This window comes from Anoplophora glabripennis, unplaced genomic scaffold (genome assembly GCF_000390285.2).
Source record: "Anoplophora glabripennis isolate ALB-LARVAE unplaced genomic scaffold, Agla_2.0 scaffold38, whole genome shotgun sequence".
Taxonomy (NCBI): Eukaryota; Metazoa; Arthropoda; class Insecta; order Coleoptera; family Cerambycidae; genus Anoplophora; species Anoplophora glabripennis.
Genome location: NW_019416373.1, coordinates 294,942 through 313,152, shown reverse-complemented (window position 1 = coordinate 313,152; position 18,211 = coordinate 294,942).

Here is an 18,211-nt window from a genome sequence, read left to right as displayed (position 1 = left end):
TTTTATATTCGCCCGTGCGAAGCCGGGGCGGGTTGCTAGTGTATTAATAAATATGTCGTTAAAAATTACGTAAACAGTTATCTTATAACTTTATACAGAGAATGTGAAACAGAGTATATTCAGTTAAATGTACGACGCAATAAAGTAGGTTTTATTTACTGTAAAATTATCCCAAACAGGAATGTACGTCATTACGGCCGTCCCAATGCAAAGGCTACGTTTACAGAGCTATGAAATATTATTGATCAAATTTAGACCTTTTATGGGTATAACAACCGCAAACAAATTTATCGATGTTTGAATAAATAATCCCGCCATTGTTGCATAAATAGCTAAGTGTTGTGGAACAATGCAATTCCACGGTCTCAGTTGTATTATTGTTTGGCGTTCGCTGGCTGGATCCATAGAGCTATACAGAACTCCCCCTTGAATTGTGGGAGATTCAAATCCAATCGATGGAATTACTCTTTACAAGCGGGACCAACGGTGAGTGATGTGGTTGAATTAGCAGATGGAAAGAGTTTTAAGCACACCTTCGAACAATTAGGGTTGTATTGTGGATGCGCCGATTCGATCCGTTGGGCTTAAACTAATTTTTTCGTCGGTTGTTGGAAGGAAAGGCAATGTTGGGTTATACAGAGTAGTCGTTAGGTACGTTCCGATATGAAGAGCGAATTTTAAGAAGAAAGTTCCAGTAAATCGAAGGGGTCTAGTTTACGAGTTACAGGATGTTGAATTTTAGAAAAAAAGTTCACCTTGGAAGCTTCATTTCCGATCTATGAAGTATGTTTTTTTCTGAAGTCGTTCATAAATGTTTTGGAACAATTTCAAATGCCATAATAGTCCAATTAACTAAGCCTTTAAATCGAAATTTTGCCAACTTGGCTGAATTTTTGATATGAGTTAGTTTAAGGTATATTATAACAATAAGTGAGAGTAATTTTTTGTTCAACCCCCGGCCAAGGGTGGAAAAAGATAAAACAAAGGGCTTTTTCAAGATAACTCAAAAAGGGTAAGAGCTAGAAAAAAAAGTTTTTCATGAAAGTTGTAAAGCAGACAATTCTACATAAAAATGGCCTCTTAACTTTTTCTTGTACTATTACAATTAACAGAGTTAGGGAGGCTAGAAGTTAAGGGAAGATTTCAGAAATTTAAAAAAAATCATAACAAACAGAAAAATGATTGAATTTTGTAATTTTTTTTTTCAATCTGCTCTAAAATATGTAACTTTTCTTTTCAGAGAAATAGATATATTTTTTAATTTTTAATAAGAAAGTTATAACAAAAAATCAAATTTTTAATCGTTAATTTTAATGATTTAACAAAATTAAATTTCTGAAATCTTCCCTTAACTTCTAGCCTCCCTAACTCTGTTAATTTTAATAGTACAAGAAAAAGCTAAGAGACCATTTTTATGTAGAATTGTCTGCTTTACAACTTTCATGAAAAACTTTTTTTTCTAGCTCTTACCCTTTTTGAGTTATCTTGAAAAAGCCCTTTGTTTTATCTTTTTCCACCCTTGGCCGGGGGTTGAACAAAAAATTACTCTCACTTATTGTTATAATATACCTTAAACTAACTCATATCAAAAATTCAGCCAAGTTGGCAAAATTTCGATTTAAAGGCTTAGTTAATTGGACTAAATACAGAACTCTAGTATTTTATTCCGTTGCTAAGCAACCTTCAGCAAACAGTGTGGGAAAGTTACTTTTCTGGCCTAGACCGGGAAAGTCACATTTCCCATATCATTTTTATGTATATCTTATGCAGTAAATAATCATAAATACATACAGGCAAACCAACTCATATCAAAAATGCATTATTTATTTAGAAATTACAATATCCAACGGGACAAAGTCCCAATTACAGGATAAGGTAAAACCGAAAACAAAACCTTAACTTACTTTAAAAAGAAAAAAGACAAACTAACACTAAACAGAAAAAAACAAGTACTAGGTACACTAAATAGAGCCATCAAATTATAAAATATAAAATCCAGACAAAAGATCTTAGGTGTTAATAAAAATATAAGTACTACACCAAATAGAGCAATCAAAATATAAAATCCAAACAAAAGAACAGAAAATTAAAAAAAATAAACATACAGGGTGTCCCACCACGAACTCCATCGATGGATATCTGGGAAATCGCTCTAAGGATTTTTTTTGAAATTGTGATGGTGTGATACGGACTGTGGTTATACCGGAAATCGATACTAACTTTCTTATTCTAAATGGAACTCCCTGTATATTATTGCATTTTTGAAAAAAGCATCCATTTTTAAATTGAAAACATATAGCACACTCAATACTTAGGATTGACCGTTTCCGAGACATTCTGATATTTAAGCAAAAGTTGACAGATGCAAACTGTCAGCAAAATTTAGTTTTCCCGGGAACATAGATTTATATTTTTGTGCAAATTGGACATTTTGTAGAGAAAGACCTAATTTATTGAAATTGACATGAAAATTTTCCAGTTTTTATATGGGGTGGTCAAAAAAAAATTATCGAATATGAAGTTCAGAAAATGTGGAAAACTCGAAATTTTTAAATGGAAACCCCTAATTTTCTAAACGTATTCACATTCTGCACTAAAATTAAGTATACCTTTGTTAAACTTTCCCTATACCTAAACCCAGTGGTTTTCATTTTATTTACGAATAAACATTTCCCTTTCCTTAAAATTATGTTTCCATTTGACATTTTAGGTTGGCTGTGACAGGTAAGTAACAATCAACATGACAACTGTCACAGGTTTTTAATTGTCAAATTTATTTTAATAAATGTTCAAAATGTCTTCCTTCAACTTCTCAACTTCTAAACATTTTTCGCATCTTCGAATTAGTTTCTTGTGGGTCGCTGCTCTAACATAATCCGGTGATAGATGCTCTATGCTTACAATTTTCCTTTATTGTTAGTGGAGTACTATACACACTATTTTTTAGTGTCCCAATTAAAATAGTATATATCACCGGATTCTATTAGAACACCGACCCACAAGGCACTAAATAAATAGCATTCAGTTAAGTTATTAATAAAAATAACAAACAGCGGTGGCCAAAGGATTGATCCTTGCGGAACACCTTTTCTGAAAAAAATCATACGCCACTGGTTTTTTAAATAGTTTGAAATGTTATTAAAAGAAATTAATAGAAATTGTGAAACAAAACTTTTCCACAGATAGTTATCTTATTTTTTATGTAAAACTAATGTAAGTTTTGAACATAGTACAGCTGTATTAATTAGAAAGAGAAACCAATAATTGCATTTCTGTCTGACTTGAGGATTAATGTGGCAACGTCGCAATCAGCTGACAGCAAGGAGGGAATACATTTGAAAGACTTGATAAAAACGAAATTGATTTCAAACATATACATTTTTCCTAAATCCCATGTATATTGTCATCAACAATTATCCACAACAGATTATTTTTTGTAATGTCTTTAAAAAACTAAATTAATTCGAAAAGGCTAGGAAGCTGTGATATGTTTATTGGAATAAAAAATACAGTTGATAAATCCTTTTAATATATTTAATGGTTTATAAAAACATCGTAATGTGTACCCAGTAATATTTAGGGTTACATAAAGTTTTCTTTACTTGATTAATATAAGTAGTAATACCTACTTGAGATAAAAGCATTTGTACAGAATAACAAAGGAACACAAATATTTCTCAGCAAATTTTATATCTAAAAAATTAGTTATAGTTGCAAAACTTTTGTAACATTACTAAAATAGAGATGAAAAATACGAACAGTGAGTAATAATGTAACTTCTATCACAGAACCTTCAAAATTGCATCCAACATTTTCTTTGGCTTGGACGAGAGATGGGCGCGAGTGTCATTTCATTTCTTTAGAACTAAATTAACATAATTATTTTCTCGTTGTTTTACCAGTTCACATGATTTACTGATTTTAAATAAAGGATATAAATCCTCGCGAGGATAATACAATATATTTGCTATATGTAATAATTATATTTTACATAGTTTACACACAATACATTTTTGAACTCGTACCTCTTACATCTTTACTCTCGTACATCTTTACCCGAATTTGACGCGCAATATCTCCGATGTCCGAGATCTGTAGGTTCGCAGTGTGTATTTATTTGCTAAATAGATAATGTTTATCGCAAATAATTTCAATAGTATTAAATTTTTTCAAGTTGGTAGCTGGTTTTAGTCCCATAAGAAAAGCATAGGACCCCCCCCTGCGATCCTCACTTCCCTCGGACCCCAATATACCTCCTTAAGTACCTACGTTGCTAAACACAGGCCAGTAAACCACTGACCACTGACCAAAAGAGACCAGTAAATTTTATGAATACATTACAAATTGATTGTACCAGTTAAAGAACCAGTGGCGTACAATTTTTTTCCAAAAATTTATCCATGAAAAAATAGTCCCTACTAAAAAAAATGTCATCCCCCAAATTTTAAAACTAAATATTTTTTACCAGTGAAGTCACAGGAAAAATCATATAAATATTTGATACTTTTAACACCCTGTATCTCCGTAGGGAAGCGTCCTATCAAAAATTTTTATAGGACAAACGTTGATTAATTTCATCGGTAGAATACGCCACTAAAGCTTGGCAAAACTTATCATTAACGCCCTGTATTTACACAAAAATTTATCCGTTTTCGTGTTATATGAAAAAAAAATCAATTTAGATCTAGTTCTCATTTTAAGATATCTTGACATGTCACAATAAAGTTTGACATAGAAACAATTTTTGTGTGTGGTGAATTTTATTTTGTTCCTGCTACCTGAAAAATAATTCGATGCGGATTTCTTACAGTTGCTTAGGGGCGATAGAATCTGCAACTAGATAATTGTGCACCATTCTTTCATCCTTTCGAGGAAATACATTTTTATTCCTCTGCTGCTACGTAAGAAAATTTTAACGATCCCACTTAGAAACTGAAATCATTGTAAATCGAATTACCCTTCGGTATAATGAGGCACTTCTATGTTCCTACATTTAAATATCTCCGTTTTTTAACGAGTTACTGGATTTATTAAAATTTCACCTCCCAAACGTATTTATTTGCATTTGTATATAAATAATTTAATCAAGCATTTACTGCCCTAAACACTCGAACGTAGCTGCGAAATGGATCCGACAATATCAAAATATTTATATTCCCGAATTTACATTTCAAATGCGTGTAATTATATTCAAGAGTACAGTTTTGCTTATTGAATTTTTATTAAACCTTCTGGGAAGCCGGGGCCGAACATGTTGTAAGTGGTAAGGAAAATCGCGGTATACTGAATCTAAAATGGTAAATTTGAATAGAAATAGGGACCCATCGATATAGACCCTACATCGGAATATGTAAATAAATGTTTTTTCGACATATTCCGCGCAGGATCGGCACCGTATCACACGTAATTTATTTTATCAATAAAACGTTTTCGGGTGCAGCCATGAAAGTTCCCCAGATTTTGCGCTTATAACGAAAAAAAAAAAATACAAAGTTAAGTAAATAAATTACGCACACTTTTTTGAGAATGTAAAAAATAACGAAAGCAATACAAAAATTAAGCTAAGCAAAATTAATGAAAATAAAAATTATTATAATATAGGGTGTTTACTAAGCACTTGGACAAGCGAAACTTTGACTAATTTTGAGGTAAAAGTTTCATATGAATATGGGTCCTCAAACGCCTTGGTTTTTGTTTCGACCATTATTGTAAATGTTATTAACTTATTTGTAGAAGTAGTTTTGTCTTAGTCTTAAAAATGATCAAAGTTTGTCACATCGCAATACAATCAATAAAAGACACATTTGTTCATTGTTTTTTCCAGAAAGCGTATCCAAATGTTTTTCCCGTTAAAAAGTTCTCTTTTTCTATTAAACTTTTATTAGAGATTTTTTCTGTATTATTTTCCTTTAAAAAGTTATATACAATATCGTCCTAAAGAGTCTCAAAATAAATATCACCTAAAAATCACATGAGCGGTGGAAGAATCAAGTGGTCGTTGGGAAATAATTGAATGTTCGTTGCTTAAAGTGTATAAATAAATGTCATTAAGAATAAATAACAGGATTAAACTCGATGATTCTTTAACACAGTTAAAACAAAAGGTGACGATAACAATAACTAAACTTAAAAATTGAGGGAAACGTTTTCATGCTACATACATATTCCAATCTACTCTATATATGAACTCCTCTGATTTCAAGACACATATCCAATCTTCGGTCAGTTATTTGATTTTTCCGAACTGAAAAATGTATCTTCATTTCGTCGCAAGGTCGCCTCCAATCTTGTAAAGGTTCCATAATCAGGAATGAGGCGCTCTGGATACTTTTCTCGATATAACTATACAGCTCTTCTTGAATTTTTTTGTGACTCGCCGTAAATTAGCAATATTTTAACTATTTTATTTCTGCATGAGAAAACATTTTGTAAGCACAAAAGTTATACGTTTGACGTTTTTATTGAGTAATGACAAGTATTTTGTGACGTTTATGCACTTTGAACAATAAACATTCAATTATTTTCCAACGACTACTTGATCCTTCAATCGCTAATTTGATTTTTAGATTGTATTTCTTTTGATACTCTTTGGGACGAAATTTGTCGAATAAAAGTTTATTAGAAAAAAAGAGAGCTTTTTAACAGGAAAAAAAAAATGTTTGAGGGAGTTTGTGACACCCTGTACTTAGAATTAACTGGAGAATAGATATGTTTAGTCAATAATGATATACAATGCAACAAAAAAATCCAGGTCCAGGTCCAACACTGTATGTGGCAGTCTCTAACATTAAACAAAAAACTAAGTAAATATTTCAGTGTCTCATCATCAATACTCCCAGTTTCCAGAATTTCGTCAAAGTGCAATGTTATTGAACAAACATATAATCAAAATGCCACACAAAAATTTTTTTGGACGCTCTGTATCTCAAGAACCAAGTCGTTGCGGTCCCATGTTCATATGAACTTTTTTTTTAAATTAGTTAAAGATTCACTCTTTAAAGTTTGTACAAGTACGTAATAAACACCCTGTATGTCATTATCTACATCTGTTATTCTTATCATAATATGCCAGTCAATATAGGTTTTTTGTGTGATAAAAATATTAACAGCATACCACCTGTGCCATCTTTTAAAAAACAGTCCGTAGATTTTAGATTTTAGTGCAAAAAACGCATTTTTTTATTTTTCTGTTTATAAAACCATAACTACTAGAGCAATCTCCATAATTGGAAAAGTTGTAGGAAATTAAATTCCGAAGAAAATGAGAGGTCGAGCGATTTGATCGGTTGATTAGAACCGGAGTAAGTCCGGAAAAAACCGGACAATTCGTCATTTTCTTCATAATAATTCATAAATTTGTCATTTATGAAGATTAAGGGGTTCTACAGAAGTAGATAATTATATCAACTCAATATTTACCTCCTTTTTCTCAGCCAAAATGGTTTTTACCATAGAATAGTACACACCAATGTGAAGGTAATTTTTTTGTTTTAAAATTGTCAGCGAAGAGGCGATTAGAGTATTTTCATTTATAATTACTATAGTGCTTTTTTTGCAGTACCACTGCCTGAAGTTGTTGTAAATTTTTCCAAACATCACGGCAAAAGATTCAAACAATTTGGTGACTAACCACGGCGTATTGTTTATGTCATAGTACGGAAAAAAATTTAACATCTAGTAAACGTTGGATAAGTTGTTTTCATTTTTACAAGCTTTTATTTAACTTCGCATGTAGGTATGTTTCTTTGTATGTTTAGTGCAAATCTTGCAAGCCAAATTTGAACCACTTCCTCTATACTTACGACTTTTTGCATGTTTGTTCAGTTCTGATGACAATACACCAAAATGAAAGAAATAACTTGATGCTGCAGCCAGGATTGTCTCATCATGAGGGCACTGCTGAACGGTTAGTATCAGAGGCGTTACTTGAAATGGATAGGATGAGAAATATTTCTAACTAAAAAAGTGTACATAAATAAAAAGTAAAAGAAATATTTTAAAAACAAATTTTTATTAAGATGCAATGAAAGAAAAAAATATACCAAGGAGTACATAAAATCCATAATTTTGTGTAAACCCCAAACCCATAAAAGGGTTGAATATGGCTGCTCTAGAGAAGTGTCATCAGCAAAAGTATAATAAATATTTAGACACGTACTATCTATAATCAGTATGTTCATGTTCTTATGCGATTTAAAAGCTTGTCGCTTTGCTACCTCGAAATTTGCTATTACGTTTCTTTCTTAAAAGAAAACGTAAGAGCCCTAAAATAAAAGCATGGTTTCAGAAACGATTTTGAATGAAAAAAAAGTTTATGAACATTTTACGAGTATTTTTAATCTCCAAAGACATCGAATAAAAATTAAAAATACGTTAAAATCTCATAATACTTTGTACAAATCTGATTTTTCGGGAATTGCTCTCCTGTCATATATTTGATGCTAATGAAGGATAAGTGAGGATTTTTTTATAAAATAACGATTGTAATTTCGACATCGTTTAACCGAAATGATCCCACTTGATTATTATTTCATTTGTAACAGACTTTGGAGGTTTCAGATAAAATTTGCCTTGTTTGATTAGTTTTTTAATTGTTTAATAAAATTCCAAACGCAACACAATCATTCCCTTTCTACCTCTTTTTAGTATGCGTTCAATTCAAATACTATGATTATATTTATTTATAACATTCCATGTTTTACGTAAACAATCATCCAATATCTCACCACTGACAATAATAACAGAAATAAGCCCACTGATTAGTTATATCCCGTACATTTCCTTATGTAACATTTCCGTGCTGAGCTATATTTATAATTATTGGCGTACCGAATCTGAAAGAATGATTAGGTCATTTGCTGTTTAAATCTGTAAGGACTATTTTAATACTTTTATGGCTTACAGTTGCAAACAGATTTCTGAGGTCTCGACCTGAAACCCGACTCAGTGTAAGGGATTAGGAAGTCATTCGATCCAGTTGTTAACCGTTTTCTCAGCAATGTGCAAGAAACCGTATGATTTTAATAAGTAGGGGCATTGTGTAGGATTTCTTACAAAGATAGTTAAATGCAACATTTCCTTGAGCAGTCATAACTTGATCTTTTAATATAGTTTATAAAATATACTTAAATTTAATATTTTTATGTGGAAATTTGATGGAATTTTTCCGGCAGGTGTAAAAATAAATGCATACCTATAATCTATAATAATAATATCCTACAGTTTAATAACCTTTCGAAGGTTTCATAGGTTACATTTATTTTACGTACAAATGTCAAACAAAGACAAAATAATGTTTTTTTTAAATCACTTTTCCAGTTTGCTTTTAAGTCGAAAAGACTCGTAATTTTTTCTTACTTTCGGTCATTTTATCTTAAAGATAGTTACAATATATATATTTGTCCATGGAAAAAGTTGAGTAGAGGTAAACAGAATTAAAAATATAGTAGATGATTTTTCCATCTGTAGAACTGAATTAATAAATGGTATAGTCTTTCCGATCTCAATTGAAGAACCAAGAGGTTGACAGTATGTACCAGGATCGGTCGCTGACGCAGCAACTCGGCATTGAAATATTTGAAAAACTTGTTGCCAGGGATATTTTGTTTACTAAGATTATTTGGCATTTTGGAGACCTTTTGAAACGGAACAAAACGAAATTTACCATCAATATAATAAAATTGTTGGGGGACATAAATAATTAAAATCAAATATATTTAATATAAACAATAATTTTTTACCTTTAGCAGAAAACTTTTTTATTTCATTAAATTTTATTTCTAGGCGTTTTTATACATGTTCAACTGACTTCGGAAAGACTATACCAGTAATATCAATTAAGAAACACATGAATAACAAGTATTGTTCCAACATTGGATGATTTTAGATGTTCTTAAACCTGTGAACAAACAATTTTTGAACTGAAACAAATAAACAAAATAAAAGCGAAATCGATATTTCGGGAAACGATTCTGCTTGGTTAAAAAGTAATTTGAAACATTTTGTTTAAAAAAATATGTAGTCAGAAGAAAATTAATATTTTCTGTGGATATACATAGGTAAAGTGCCTTTTTCGTATATAATATTAAAAATTATTCATTAGCAAACACAGTTGATAATTATAATTTTTTCCCATATTCCAAATTTGAAAACAACCGGCCTATTTTTTTTTTTATTTTTGCGTCTCTCTTTTGTATAAGAAACTGGGAGTAAATTTATTAGTTACGCATTAATATATATTGCCGGTATTTTTAATTTTGCAATTATTTATCTAAAGTCAAAATATCAAATATTATCTACAAATATGGCATTCTGCCTACCAGAAATGATTGTTTAATTAAAAACTACTTTTTAATCAAACTGAATTGTTTCTGAAAATGCCACATTTCAACCCAGAAATGTATTTCTTATTGTCACCGCAATTAAAACCAGTCTGTACATATTGTTATGATATAAGGGCCAATAACGAGAACCAAGTACTCAATACATGAAAATTTCAAAATTATAATGTTGAGAGATAGAACTCTATCAACAGGGATGTGTCACACGAAATATTTATGAAATGAGAAATATAATTTAGCACATAGCATAAGTTTTATACACAAAAATGCAAAATCGCTACAGGATAAAATCCATATGTCAAAATAAAGTTAGCAATATAAAATTTTCAATTAAAAAACTTAACAAATGCAAGAATATGCACTAGAAAATTAAAATGTATCACATAGTATCATTTTGTAAAGATTTCCACCAGAAAGAAGCACTGGTTTAGGGAAATTCAAACAAACAAGATTTTGACAGATAGATTTATCGGAGAACAATTTACCATTACACTTATAAATAAAAACTTTGTATTTAACTAAGTTATAAGTAAAGTTCAGCATACCTTTAATTGATATTTATGAGTGGAATCAAAATTAAAGTTCTATATATGACTCTGCTAGCGATTTTCGAAATGTCAAACCCATGACGTGACATTATGTAAAAATTTATTGTATAAATGATACTCTCCATGTGTAAAATGACTTATATTGTGTTCAAAAGACTTTCTGTGCATCCAAGACTGTATTTGCATTCTGATGTACATTCCATTTGGTGTAAAAACAGTACTGAATGTCAAAGAACGATGTACCTAAAATAATTTCATTATTAGACGATTTGTATATCATAAAACTGTATAAAATAGTGAAAGTAATGTAAAATAAGTGTTGAGAAACAAGACTACTGGCATGGAATTAAGTTTAACAACGTAATTTGCACAAATTTTGATAAAATGGCTAAAATCTATAATAATCTCAAATGTAATGGTAATGGAAAGAATTAGGTATCAAAATTTTCAGTTGTCTCCATGACAACCTATTCTTTTGTCATCCATTTATAAAAACTATTGTACGGCTTCTAGGTGGCCAGTCTCCCATAATTCATCGAACAGTACACATCATTCAATTTTCCTAAAAAAAAAACAAAAGATTCAAAGTGTAAATAATTATTTAAGTTGTTACCTGATTTCAAGTTAGTCACTGAAAGTTTTGACAACTGTCAAATGTATAAAAATTTCCACCAGTCATAATTTTCCCAATTGTACAAATGTTCACTGGAGTTTATGTAATGGGAATTAAATAGTATTGTAATCAAAAGTGTAGGAAATAAATTTCCAAGGTGTAATTTGAGAAGTGCTACGATAACCTACCAGTGGAAATATAAATATATGGTATGAAATTTGGCGTATCCAGACCAATGATAAACCACTACAACCCAGAACGAGGTCATCACATTTAGAAGACGGATATAGGACCGACGTGGTATCCCTGTGTTAACGTGGGTTACAGCTGTACTAAATTGGCCAATTTAACAATTTAAGAAATTAAAAATTGGTAATTTGTATTTAAAACTAGTAAATTTTCATTTCATATAAATAGCAAAATAATTAACAAAGTGAAACACACTCTGAGAGAGAGAGAGCGAGCTAGATCTCAACATTATAAGACCAGATCTTATTGGCGCCTGGGCAAAATTTACAAACATTCAAGTTAAAATCAAAATTAAATTACATACAACACAAATTCAAAAGAACATAACAATATATACACATAAATGTTGGAAAATAATCGATTTTGTGTTTCTTGATCGCCGTAGGTAATGCGTACTATCGTGTTCTAAAGAAAAAATTGTCTACTATATTAAAATTACATTTTTAAATTCATAATTTTCCACCTGTCAATAAAATACGTTCCCCTTCTTTAGTATTATTTTGAGAGGTTCCAAGGAAATATAAGCATAAATATAAATAGGTATGCTATTTAATTTATATAATTTATATTTATATATAGAATTTGACCTAAGGAAGCCCCACTGGTGCATGAATTGCAAAACAGCTTACAGAGTAAGTACCCTTCCGGCCTTCCACACCGAAATCCCGTATATTTTCGAATATTACCAAATTTCAGGTCCTGCGGTTGAGGTTAAAATACAATAAAATATATTCCTGATTTCCATTTCTATTCATTGTATTAAAAACGCACCCCTTACATTAAAGTATGTTAGATTAACATTTGTTTACAACAATAAAAGAAGTAGAATAAACATACAGAGTTATCAGTTTCATGTAACTGATATTAACAATATAATTATTATAAAAATTATAGGGACTATGTTAATTTAATTACTTAAAACTGCAAGAATTTCTGATCACTTATATTTGCGCTAGAGTTAAATAAGTGAGTTTAACTTCCATATTTGGTTCAAAATTCGTTCACATAAAAATATTATATTTTCAAGTTTCAACGTTATTTAGACCAACATGCTCTCATTGGGATTGAATCTATAATTCCAATAGACTCATATAATTCCATACGACGGGCCCGTTGATAGAATGAAATTTTAATATTATTTTAAGGACTTTAAGGACTTTTAAGGATTTTAAGGACAACAAAACGTCAAACAAATAACGTGCATTATTTTATCATCATGATTATATAAGTACCATTTATATGCTAAAATTTCAACTATAAAACAACCCTTTTGTAATAAATATCGGTTATTTCATTATATTAAGTTTAAAATGTTTAAAATATTTGTATGTAAAAGTTGGCTTAAAATATAATATTAATTTTTTTATAAATATATAATTTTATGAGGGAAAATAAATTGCGACTCAACTTCGGTTAAAAATTTTCTTTATAAAGTATTCAAGTACAGTTTTCTAATATATGAGTATTTATAATAATATAAATAAAACACAACTTTTCAAGTGGCTTGTTATGGAAATTCCTCCGGAGTAAACAACAATTTCATTAGTTTCTGTATTGTCAGCGTGTAAGCCTAAGTCAAAAGGCCCTTATATGGTTTTAATACAAAAGCATGCTTACTCCTAACGTAAGTGTTCCGAATTTGTACGAAATTATTCTTTTTTCTTCCCAGATAAAAAAAGAATAATTTGTAAGGGAAAATTAGTACTACTTCCTTTCTTTCTTTTTGAGAAACAACAAATGAAGATGGTATTGATTTCACTAAAATGAAATGAAACAAATGTTATACTGCAAAAGTATATCCTTATCGTAATCCTGTTTTACAAGGTGTGCGGTAAAGAATGCAACATAGTTCAGAGATAGCTTTCTTTCATCAAAATAAACTGATTACATCAATTACCTCAATACGAGGTTGCTTCTTTAAAAAGCAAGGGGTCTTTAGAGAAATTTATCTATTTTTGAAAGAAAACCCCGTCAATTTTCAATTAATGTTTTTTCTATACTTGTGGTGGTTTGGCAAAATTTTTTTAAAAACGCAGGTGTTTTTTTTTAAATGCCATTTTATTTACAATAAAAAAAGATATATTGACAATAGAATATTTGTGGATATTTTAATCCAATTAAACTGTACAGGGCTATATGGTTTTATAGGGAGTACGAAAAGTTGTAATTGCTTTTTCTTTGATTTCAAGCGGGCTTTTGACTATGTACACAAGATATTAGTAGTAGCTTCAATCCTTAGGTATCAAATCGAAAAATATCTATAAAATTAGCACAGTGCCTACCTGAAAAATCTTTTTATTGGTGATATCACTATTAGCATTAAAGGAGCTTCAAATAAAATGAAACACAATATTAACATACATTTAATGAAAAATTATTAATTAATTCAGGTAAATCTATATATACAGGGTGATTCAGAAGTTATCCAAAAAAAAATTCTGGATGTACAGGGGACCCTTACAAATACAATTTTGTAAAGAAAAAATCAAAAATGTCAGTTCGAAATTGATTTAAAAATACACTTCTGCACGGCACTGGAAACTGGTCCACTGTAAAACCTGACCTCGCACAATGCGACCGGTATGGCGGCGTGATAAAAACGGACAAAAACTTTCGCAAGGAAAGAAATATGTAAATAGAATTTTATCGCACCTATTTTATATCGGCAAATTCAAATGCTTTTGCCTTTATTAATTATTAATAAAATTAATTTGTGTTTTTAAATAATAAAATCATTTGACATACCCGATGCTGCAACAGCAATTGTTCAAAATTTTATCCACTCACGTGTAAACACATTTGGGTCCGTCTTACTCACTTTCTACGAACTAACACAAATGATGTCTTGCTTCACCATAACACAAATACTTCACCATAATACAAATGTTGTCTTGCTTCACCATAAATTAAAACGATATCCATCAACTCTGAGTTGCTATACACGCAAGCCATTTTTGACACTAACTACTAAAAAACTGATGTAAATACCACAGATAACAGGTAAAAACTACCGCAACGACGGATTTCAGTATTAGTAGTTACATGGCTCTCCACGCGTATTGCGAATGACGCTAGAGACTACAGTTGTCCAGCTATGTAGTGGTTTAATGTGCTATAACTTCAATATTTTTTTTTCTCAGAAACCATAAGGATTGTAAAAAAATTTTTTTTACAATATTGACTCCATTTCTCATGCCGCATCTATTCCCAATTTTTTTTGGATAAGTTGTGATTCACCCTGTATAATCGGCCTTCTATATTGACATTATCTTCATCCTCTTTTTTTTCGAGTTTATCTGACTCACTCTGGTCTCTATAATAGCTAATTATCGCGCATTACAATAAGCATTCTTACTACTCGCTGCAAATGGTTGCGCTATACCTAAAAGAAACAAGTGTTTTCGATTTTTCCCCCCACCTTAAACTTTTTTCCTATATTCGCATGCCGCTTCTATTCCCAAATTTTTTTGGATAAGTTGTGAATCACCCTGTATATAATCTATAAAAAACTTAAACCGGGAGACATCAAACTAGTTTTAAACAATAATATTCTGCAAAAAAAACTGATGATGCAATGTTTTTAGATCTACATACACAATATAGAATAGATGTCTTAACTACATAATAATTCCCAAATACTTGATTGTTATTAATTGGTTTATTCTCACTTCATTCATTTAACAATTTTTGGGGCGAAGGCTGACAGTTCAGATAGAGCATTTCTTTTGCAGAAATCGGAATACGCTATAAGAAAAAAATTAGCTTTTCTAATATCGTAGAATAATCAAAATCATTTTTCAAAAACTTGAAAAAAAAATAGTAGAGCTTGCTTTTGCCTAGGTGCTACAGACTTTCTACAGAAAATCTTAAAATTAATATATTCTGAGAAATGCCAATAGAAGGACAAAATCCATCAACTACTTAAGTTGCATATCTTAAAAACGTCTACAAATATTTTCTAAAGGAACATTATAGGTCATATTCAGGATTCCAGATCAAAGAAACATTTTCCAGCTTAGATATTTCAAAGATGTGAAAAAGCAGAAAGAGTATATCAATATCCACGAAGCTCTTGGAGTTCCTAATAACGAATCCCAAACTATAGAATGCTTGAATAATTAATTAATTTGAACATTTGTATTAATTATTAATTTTTCGTCAACACGAAGACCTTTGAAACACTCAAGACGATATACAGGGTGTTAGAAATTTGACTGCCTTAATTTTAACAGACGATATAATACATTAAAGTAAACAAAAAAACCTTATATGACATGGGTCCTAAACTCAACCATTTCCGAGAAAAAAGTTATCAAAATCTTCAACTTAATGTAGAAAAGTTCGATTAATTATGGAATATCGACAACTGCGTGCATAGAATACCATAAAATACAATGTTCATCACTTTTTTAAACTTCTTTATGCTTAATTCTAAAAAATAATTAACGTTGTAATAAATTTAAAATTCGATAAAATTTATATTCAGTTGGTATCTGGATTCGACCGTGTCGGAGTGTTTTTTGCGTAGGTACCACTATTTCCTTTTCTTGAGGTGTTTTCCATCGAGTGCGGGTAAATTTGATTCGAAGGTGTCGTGCGTGCACGAAAATGGTGGTGAACATTTTGAGCATATGTTGTAGTTTGCTTTGTACTTGTGCATTTGAAAATTACTGAATTTTACTTTTTGGTAAGTATCTAAATTATTTTTAATGCGTATGATTATTTGGACGACGTGAATCTTTGGGTTCTTTAATTACATATGTTTCAAATTTATAATTTGATTAACAGTTCCTGCTTTAAGAGATTCATAATTACTAAAATTTGAGCTAAAATTTAAGAACATTTTATTTATTTAAAAACTGGAAAACAATTAATTGTCTTGAAATTTACTAAATGTTTACATTTTTGTTATTCCATAGGACACGTCTGCCGCGTGCATACGTGGTGTGCATCAGCTGTGTAACATTAGGTTAAGCGCTGTTGTTACGTTGTGATGAAACTCACCAATATTAATAATCGCTGTATTTTGAAAACTGTTAATCTTATGCATGCCTCTGTAATATACAACTTTTTTGTTCATTTATGATTACACTATATCATGGCGAAGTAATGGAAGTCAAACTTCTACAGCCCTGTATTGTAACATCATCTAAATTATCTGTATTCATACAAAACTGGATTCATTTTCCTCTTTGTAAAAAATTACTTTATTTTTTTTGAGGTTAAGCTGTTCCCGTCACACCATTCTTTAGTTTTTAACAATTTATTTTCTAATTTAATGCATATGTATATGGAATATAACGGAGAAAATTAAATTAGCTTCATCAGCATAGAGTAATATGTCAACGTCTAAGTCTTTTGGTATATCATTGATAAACAACGCTAATAAGAGAGGACTAAGGGCAGAACCTTGTGGCACTCCAGGAACAGCTTGAATTTCAACAGACCTGTAACCACGATGTTCCACAAAATTATATTCCGCTGCTTAGGTAATTGTGGGAGAAAAATAACAGTGCAGAAGATAATGAAAGCACGACTCTGCAAATGAAAGCTGGAATATTAAACGTTTTTATGCAATTCGCTAGTACGATTAATTTGTACGTCAGATAATCGAGTAAGAAAGAAATCCGGCTTTGCGGAGGAGGACGAACAAAAGTTGTTCATCTCGCATAATCAGGATTCGTGAAAAGTCCCCCTAAATCAAAACGAAATTAGATAATTCGATTCTTAACAAGCGCGGACAACATTTACATCTTTTCACGCGCGACTACCCGCCGCGCCCGGCGGGCAGGAGGATCCCCAGAAACAATAGGTTGAAGTTGGAAGAGGGTAAACACGGGTCGAATCTGGGATACAACTAAGACATGGTGTATATCGGGCCTGCGGTTCCCAAGTGTTTCTGAATTCCACGTCAATAAAACAGTATTGAATCCGTTCCTCTACTACATTTATTGCCCTACCCGAAAAATGGAACGGGCTTACGGCCGCTATACGGAATTCTGCTCATTTTTATTTACAACGAAACACTTTTTATGTATACGGGCGCAAATACCATCAGCGTCAAATTCTTTACGGGATAAATGGCGTTAAATTTAATCGGAGAGAACTGCTTGTGTATTTCCAGTGACAGCCTTGTGATTGCTCGCTATTTTTTTTTAAATCAGTGTTAACTGTAATTGATTTATTTCATTATCTTTTAAGCGATATAAAAACTATGTTTGTTATGAAGACGTATTTGATTAAAGTAAGATTGACTGATTGAAAGTTATTTTTCTAAAATTTGTTTAATATACAGTTGAGTACCTCCTGAAATAAAAAATAATAATTGAGATAGTTCCTTTTTATTGTATTATTTTTTAATATTTATTTTAGTCCAGGCGTTTGTATTTGAAGTCATCTATTTTGTTGTACAGAAAAATACAAAATAATCCAGAATAACGATTTGCAACTTATTGAATCGT